The sequence below is a fragment of the Alosa sapidissima genome, chromosome 20, assembly GCF_018492685.1.
Source record: "Alosa sapidissima isolate fAloSap1 chromosome 20, fAloSap1.pri, whole genome shotgun sequence".
Taxonomy (NCBI): domain Eukaryota; kingdom Metazoa; phylum Chordata; class Actinopteri; order Clupeiformes; family Clupeidae; genus Alosa; species Alosa sapidissima.
In genome coordinates, this window is record NC_055976.1 from 15138840 (window position 1) to 15147251 (window position 8412).

General features: G+C 42.8%; 1 protein-coding gene across 1 annotated transcript in view; it reads right to left on the reverse strand.

The window, feature by feature from the left end:
* fat2 (FAT atypical cadherin 2) overlaps positions 1-5369 on the reverse strand; it is a 56227-nt gene extending 50858 nt beyond the window's left edge. The window contains exon 1 of the mRNA XM_042073928.1: positions 5127-5369. The gene's annotated coding sequence lies outside the window, so the exon portion shown is untranslated. The remainder of the gene's footprint in view (positions 1-5126) is intronic.
* Positions 5370-8412: the final 3043 nt, after the last annotated feature.

Sequence of the window (8412 nt, forward strand, 5' to 3'; positions counted from 1 at the left end):
CTTCAAGCTGTTTTAGACAGGTGTTGCTTTTTTCACACGACAGTTTCATTCTTTTGCATCGCACCAACTATCATAATGTCTTACTCAAAGATCTTGGCCATCAAGAGACATGAAAAGAGGAGCCATTCTGTGATTGCGGGAGCATCAGCATGACACATCTCTCCCCCCCCCCCCTCTCTCTCTCTGTCTCTCTCTCTCTCTCTCCCCTGTCTTTGGTTTTCGCCCAGACTGAGTAAATGCTATGTCATGGGTCTGGAGTTCCTCTCTGATGACCTGTCTGACAGGCTCTTTTCATGGTGCCTATGAGAGCATGCCCATTCTGAAATGAGCAGACCCTTCACTTTCCCCCCTCCCCTCCCAAATAGATTGGCTTGTGACATGTTTGTGGTTGTGTCCACATACTTGAGCTTTTGAGGGGCAAAAAAAAAAGAGAAAAGATTCATGGAATCCTTGTTTGTGTGTTAGCCATCACTAAAATAAATGGCACCGCCTGTCAAACTGACTCAATACAAAGATGTCCATTTATATCTTCCAACACAAAACACATATATTCATTTGAAAAAGGACTGCTTTTAAAAGAGTTGTTGCAGAGCAAATTGGGGCATTGAAAGTTGTTTAAAGATGATGCTAAAGTTTTGCTGTTTCTTTCACTCAAGTCCAAGCCTGTGGATGTCAATGACTCAGATATCAAATCTAGTTGCAGTGGTGGAGGACTTCCTAACAGAAACCTGTTTTTCACCCTAAATAACCCCTGGAGGAAGTTTACAGTTAGCAAAACACCCAGTGAAACGCCAACACACCGGGATTACTGGAATTATAAAGTACATAAAGCGCCTTCCATATTTATTGGCACCCCTAGTAAATATGAGTGAAAAAATCATCTTTTTAGTGTTTTATCTGTTTCAAAATTAAAACTATGAGGAAAATCCAATGTTGAAGTCCTAGCCTAGTCCTGAAGTCCTGTGACTGTGTAGTCATGGGGTTATATAAAACTCTCAGAACACACAGGATTCGCACACAGAGGACAGAAATAAGAGACTGTAGTGTCTTGATCTGAAATATTGTGACTTTTACATACAAAACAATACAGTATGTGCAAAAAGTGCACTGCTTTCAGGTGCATTAACTGTACACAAAACTTATTATCAACCATATCCTCTCTGAAGCCTGGTGTTAGAGGCAGGCAGGTGTCTGTATGCAAATAGAGGATAACTGATACTCAGGTCAGTCATGTGTGTATCTACAATGTGCCCCACGGTATGAAAATGACTTTATAGTGATAACAACAGTGTTTTACAGTCTCACCCTGCTTTACAGTTTCTCTTGTTCTTCACTGAGGAGACATATGTGTGCTTCAGGCTCATTAACGTCAAACAACAAATAATTAACTTTATTTAGACTTTGTTGTTGTTAAGTTCACACCTTTTGGAGAAACGAAGACACACCAGTGCATTCCTATATAGCCGCCTCTAGAGATGGCTCAGGTGGAGATTGAGTCATGATTAGATGTATATTTGAGGCTACATGCTTGGACCTGAAGGCCTCTATCTGTCTCCATCGGGCTGCATGCGTTATGGCAGATCTGATCAGGGGAAGGTAAGGGATACACAATGGACAGTGGTGGACAAGCGTAAACACAACAAACTCGTGCAATTGCGTGTCTAGGCTGCTATTGATGTGTGCATGAGTGAGGGATGTTTTTAAAAGACATGGAGAGTTAACTGGAACTGACTAAAGTAATTATAAAAAATATTTTAAGGGACTATCCTAGTTTCAAAAAAAGAATGTAGTCATTTTAGGCTTACTTTGTGTTTACCAACACCCACAAAAATGTGTAACCACAGATTATCCCTTCGCACACGCGCGCACACACACACACACACACACACACACACACACACACACACACACACACTGACACACACAGCCCTGATGGTAGTCTACTTCGAACGTTAATAGATGATGAATTGCATCAACTAATGGATGTATCCTATCAGTTAATTAGTCAAATTATCCCTAATTGTGATCTGTAATCTTGCCATCAAACTGTTGAATATCAAAAGGTGAGTACTTGATTGGTGCCTGTCCACTCCTCTGCCGTTCTGGGCACCGATTAGAACCATGTGAGTTCCTAAGAGAATGCAGTGGCAATGCGACCCCTCGTGAACTACAGGCTATCTGTGTGGTTAAAAAATGTTTAGATCAAGTTGCCTGTCTGCGGGGGAAAATATATAGTCTATGCATGGAAAACTCATCTTTTTACATTAACTTTAATGTAAGTATATTGAAGCCATAATTCTATAAAATATTGTTTGAACATGTATTGTAACATGTAAAACTGTTTAAAATCCAATTTTTATAGCTTTTAAAAAGATGAGCCATGTCGACATTGGTTTAAAAGGGTAATTCTTAAGTGTCTTGTAATGTAGCACATGTGGGTGTGATGCTGGGGAAATGGTAACATACTACCTTTACCTTCCTATGCTAGTTGTGAAACATGCTGTGGAGGAGGCTGTGTTTGAGTCAGTGGGGTCTGTTAGTAGAGGCAGGCTGCTCTGTGTGCTCATGTCCCGAGTTGAACACCGTGGAGAAGGCAACCTGTATACACACGCTCAGCCTCCAAGTGGGCCTTTTCACAACACACACACACACACAAGCCTTCTCTCTCTCTCTCTCTCTCTCTCTCTCACACACACACACACACACACACACACACACACACACACACACACACACACACACAAGCCTACACCCACACACACACAAGCCTAGACACACTCTCACTCTCCATCATTTTCTAAAGTGAACATAAGACATCCAGAACACCCAGGAATTATGTACACTAGGACATGTAATACCTGCAGAGTAAATCTACACTAATTACCTCCAGCCTCAACAACAAATATGCCCATTAAGCCTACTTGATTAAACTTGATTGAACATGTGCATTAGCCTGCCCATATTTATTTTATTTTTGTATGTTCAACAACTCTCAGGTTTGTTGTGTGTTGGTTTTACTTTTATTTGTTGTCTTTTTAGGTGACGAGTGACGAGTGACTGACTAAACTGCAGTTTAGTGGTTTTAGAATGCCAGTTAGTGTTCAGTCTTCTTTCTTCCTGCGATTCACGACTTCATCACATCCATCTTAAATTACTCAGGACACTTTGGAGTGCCCTTGATAAAGGAGATTTGTTGCAGGTGACTTATAAACCATCACCAACTATCCTCCATAAATAGGTCACACCAGAGGAAACACCATCATGTACATATCTGTAGACCAACAACTCCGAACAGCTATTTTGTGGATGGCAACTTCCTCTTATCAGTGCTGCATACCCATGTGGAGGCTCGGACCCCAGGCTCTGGCCCATACATCATGACTCAGTGAAGGCCCCACAAGCCTTTGCAGGCACCAGCTGTGCATTGGGATGTGCCTTTAGCAATAATATGAATGGGATGTCAAAAGTAATCATGATGGTTATCGCTGTCAAAGCACAGTCCTCGAGTCTTGTCAGTTTGCCTTCCAGATTCAAACTAGCCAGATGAAAGACCTCCGCACCGTTTATAAGTCTTTATTTACTCATGGGGTGTTGTACTTGGTTTTTGCAACAAAAACAAACGTCTGCAGCATTCTACTTGGGCATATTATTTAGTCAGAAACAAGTCTGATCAGGCTTGCAGTTGCTGCTCTGTACATTTCGAAATGATAAAGATTTCTTAATAATGCACCAACCTCAGATGTAATTTTACACTACGTTGCATATACATGTATATCAACAAGCTTTAGAGGGACATTAGTCATAATCAGATACATAGCTTACTTGTTAGCCTAAAACTAAATCCAATCAATTAAATTGAATGTTGCAATAATGTCACAGAAGGATAAAGAAAATTACACAACACATGCAGTAACAAACTTTCAAACTGCCTCACGTCATATGCCGTCAGTTGAGATTTGGACACTGCACCATTGCCTAAGAAAAATATATATTTTTTCTAACAAGGACTGTGTGGTATTTCTAATTAAGGTTTTCCCATTGACTCGCCGGTGGCATCTCTCGGAGTACTCTCTGATAATGGTTATGTGGGCCTGGGGTAGGGGTAGGCCTGAGCCCCCGCCCTGAAGGAATTGCCACCCGGGGGGGGTTGGTTGGGGGGCAATTAGCCAAATTGCTGGGAGTGGTCTTCAGAATGGACAGGTAGGACAAATGGCTTAGTTCTGATTCATTGGGATCAAGGCACTGTCCGCGGAGGGTGTATGTATGTTTGTGGGGTGGAGAAGAGTCCTGAAACAACCCCCTTGGGTTAACCACAACTAGTGGTGTCGGATGGCCATAGAAATTCTTAGAATTCAATCCAAAATTCCAAATGGTAACAGAGTTTATATGGGAAAATAAAACAAGCAAAAACAAAAGGATCCTTTTACATTTGAAGATGCTATGGATCACACATCAGAATTATAATTTCACTTAACATATTAGTTTGATAATATTCCAATATGTAAATTTGAAAGTAAATACAGTTTCAATTCAAATTATGTATTTCGTAAAGTGTCAAGAAGCAAGACCAAGACTTCATCATTTCACTGATTTGGTAGCTGAAAAAGTAGAAAATAAAGGTTTTGTGAAACCCTTGAACTTTTGACTAGTTTATAATGCTTCTGGCATTTTCAAATCACTGGCTGTCAAAATCTCTAAAGATTTCCCACAGCTGAAAGCACCAACCACACAATGTGCCAGCCATTGATTGTGATTCTATGCCTTTTATTCAGTGACACCTCAGTACACCCATTGCCCCCCCCCCCCCACCCCAAACTGGTGACTTTTCAGAGAACCACACAATGGTGCAAATCAATTCCACCTGTAGGGAGATTATTCTACTTTCTGTAGACAAGGCAGAACAATACCGAGCTCCGCCAGAGATTACCTAGATATTACCCAGCGTCTCAGGAAAGCACACCCAGTTATTGCTAATCTGGTTTCAACAGCAGGACTTTGGTGGTAGGATTAGTGCTGAGAACTGATACTGCTACTTAAGAGGAGGCTATAGGCAGAGGCACTGAACCACCCCTAGTCATATAGCCGCAGCATGGTCAGACAGGTAGCGAGGTACACTAGGCACTCACCTGAGGCTCCCCAGAGTGTGCTCGTCCAGCAAACTTCTCTTCTCTTAAATTCCCGAGCCGAGTGGCTTACGCTCTGGTGGCGTTGGCATTCTTGCACTGTAAGGACGTGGGTCTCCACTGTCCCATGGTCGCCAGAGAAATTCCCAAAAGGAATGTTTTTTTTTTTTTTAAGGCAAACTTGGTCGCACTCCCGAGGACTGAGTTGGAGAGTGAGTAAGTGAGATACAACCTTCTTCCCTCAGGAGTTCCATCACTCCGCCTACATCCAACTGACACCGTCCCTCCCTCTTTCTCTCTCTCTCCCTCCCCCCTCTATCCCTTCTCTCTCTCTCTCTCTCTCTCTCTCTCTCTCTCTTTTTCTCCCATTGTTTGTGTCTGGGCCTGGGCCAAGGAAGAGTTCCAGGGCTGTGTGTTGCAACAAGATGTTTGATGCCTTTTGCCCTGCAAAGAGAGATTCACATGTAAGACAAAACTGCATGGGTTATTAATGAGCATGACTGCTCCTAGAGTCCGTATCGGCCCAACAAAGCAGTCATGTCATGGGAAATACTGATGGCCCTGATCTGCCAAAGATTTGATTGGGGAAAACATTATTGAAGAGACACAAGACTGCCACATATAAAAATGCAGAAATTTGTTTGGGTTCCTAACATTTTGATAATTACAGGGAAAGGCTTACTAATGACAGGGGAAAAAGGGAGATTTGGCCAGTGATTTCTGAGAAGATAGCTGAATGTATTTACCTTTTGTTGGCTCTCGTGCTGCTACTTACACCCTGGAGCTCATGGCCTCTGTCTCAGTGTTATGTATACACAGATCACTGAACATGCTCCAGTTAGCTGCTGTGTGTTGAGTGAGGTGAGCTGAGTGGTGATTCAGAGAGTGTCGCCTGCAGAGGATTGCAGCAGTCCCACACTTATCTCTTACTTACAGTATTACTTTTCTTTGGACGTTTCCAAGCTGAAGACTCTCTCTCACTGTCTCTCTTTCTTTCTTTCTCTCTCTCTTTCTCTCCCCTCTGTTCTTCTTCACTTTCACCTATTCCTCATTTTCTATCATTCTCCCTCTTTCACTTTCATTCATTCCTTCACTTGCATTCCTTCATTCATTTCTACATTCATTTATTCCTCATCTTGCATACTTTGGATAGCCCATCCTCATTCGAGACCAAAGACCTTAAAAGAGACGAGGAGGACAACATTATAGGAAGACCAACAAAAGATCAGATGAAGCAGCCTCTTAACAACCTCACATATGCATTATTACTTACTTCATATATCCTCACTCCCAAGCTGAACACTAAAATGGGGCTACATAGTGAAGCTCTGTTCTGAACATGGTGGGCATAGGGACCTGGGGGGATTTGGCCTACAAATAAGCCTGAACAGAAGGTGGGCACGGGTCCACAGGCACCAGGTGGACACCACCAAAAGTACACTTTGAAGATGACGTTTTCCTAATATAAAAAATAAATAAATATATAAATAAAGAAATAAAAAAAAAAATGAATTGGTAGCTGGAGGGCTTCAAGAGAAGTAGAAGCCATAGAGCCACCTGCATTTCATTACACAAACAGTATAGTCATTTTAATAAAATGTTTATGAAGGATTATCAGTTCTCCTGTTTGCCAACTGGGATATATGGTGTGCCAGTTTGTGAATGTTTAGTTATGGTGGACGGCCATTTTAAAAACAGACTGATGTGACAGTGTTTCTATTAGAGAGCTGAGTCAATATTGAACTACAAAACTTTAGAAAATTGTCAAAATATGACTTTTGATAAGTGTTCAGCATACACATGCTCTCTGTCTCTCTCTTACACACACACACGCACACACACACAAACACAAGGGCATGCTCACACACAGATTAACGCATACACAAATACAACAATCCATACATGCAAACTGTATGCATGGACCTCCCATATGAAATAAGCAGGGCTGCAGTTGATGCTGTCACTAGGGGGTCCCTAGTCTTTGGCCTCAGATCATGCTATGCTCATGTAGCCCTGCAGGACATGCATGAATCTGGCATCCGTGGGGTCAGGGGTTCGCTCACCACAGAGAACACATATGCTGAAACGTTCCATGCAGTGACCGTACCACAGGACTTCTCTAACATGAAAGCACCGCTCACATTCATGTGATTTAGGCATGGCTACATAACAATGACATAATAACAACCACCTTTCTGTAGAATGTCACCATGATTATTCTGTCAGGAGATGTCAGTGATATGATATATATGGTTCATGGCATCCTGCAAGGAAGAGTGTGTGTGTACTCGCGACATCTCTGCATTGGGCCGTCTCTGCATGGAAGCACTCTCAGTGGCACAGGAATTCTGGCACCTGTCAGATTTATGTTAACGTTCAACCTGAGAGAGTGATGGAACGTGCTTTTGAGTGACGACGAGCTTGTGCCCTATGACCCTTTGACATTAAGTGTCCTGAATTCTCAGTTTACCCCTTACTCCTGTGCCTCTGGTGGGGGGCGGGGGGTGGGGGGGTACATGAGCACAACTATTTGCTAACATTCATGCATGTTCATGTCTGTGCTTCTGTGAGTGGTCCTCGGTTTACGGTTCATATGAAGATTTGCTGTAGGGCTTTAGTGTTTGAGAGGCATCCAGTAAGACACTGCTGAGAACGCACAAGGCATCCCCAACAGGTTCTTTGAAGAGGACCTGAGCCATCAGACTCTTCTGCCCAGTGATAAGCCCTCAAGATTGGAGGGTCATCATGAGTGAAGGTCTAATACTCCCGTCTATTCAACCAAGCATGCTCTTCCATCCCCTGAAAGAAGCTGTGGACATACTTCTCAGATACACAGATATGTAGTTGTGCATGCACTTACAGCTATACTGACCCTTTTACTGACCTTGCTGACCCCAACAATATGTACTGTAGCTGCTGTTTGTTCATCCGCCATGCTGTATGTGGTAAACACTTCTCTCCAGTTCCAGTTCACATTAACTGTGAACAACTCCCACCCACCTGTGAAATGTCGACTTGTGAGCGTCATATCTAAACACTCGACTCCGTTCCTAATTGCACATTAACTTTTCTGGAGGTCATGTGTGAAAACAGCTTTTTAAACACCCTCCACCCTTGCTCCACCTCCATACCCTCAATCTCCCAGATGTCTGCAGGGTTGACGGTTCTTGTAGTGATTGAAGCGTGCAGCTGTCGACATCTCGCAAACAGCACCAGGTGGCAACGTGGCCATGTAAGTGGCCACTCCATCACTGACCCTTTTCTCGCGTTTGTTTACCAAGGAGCCACG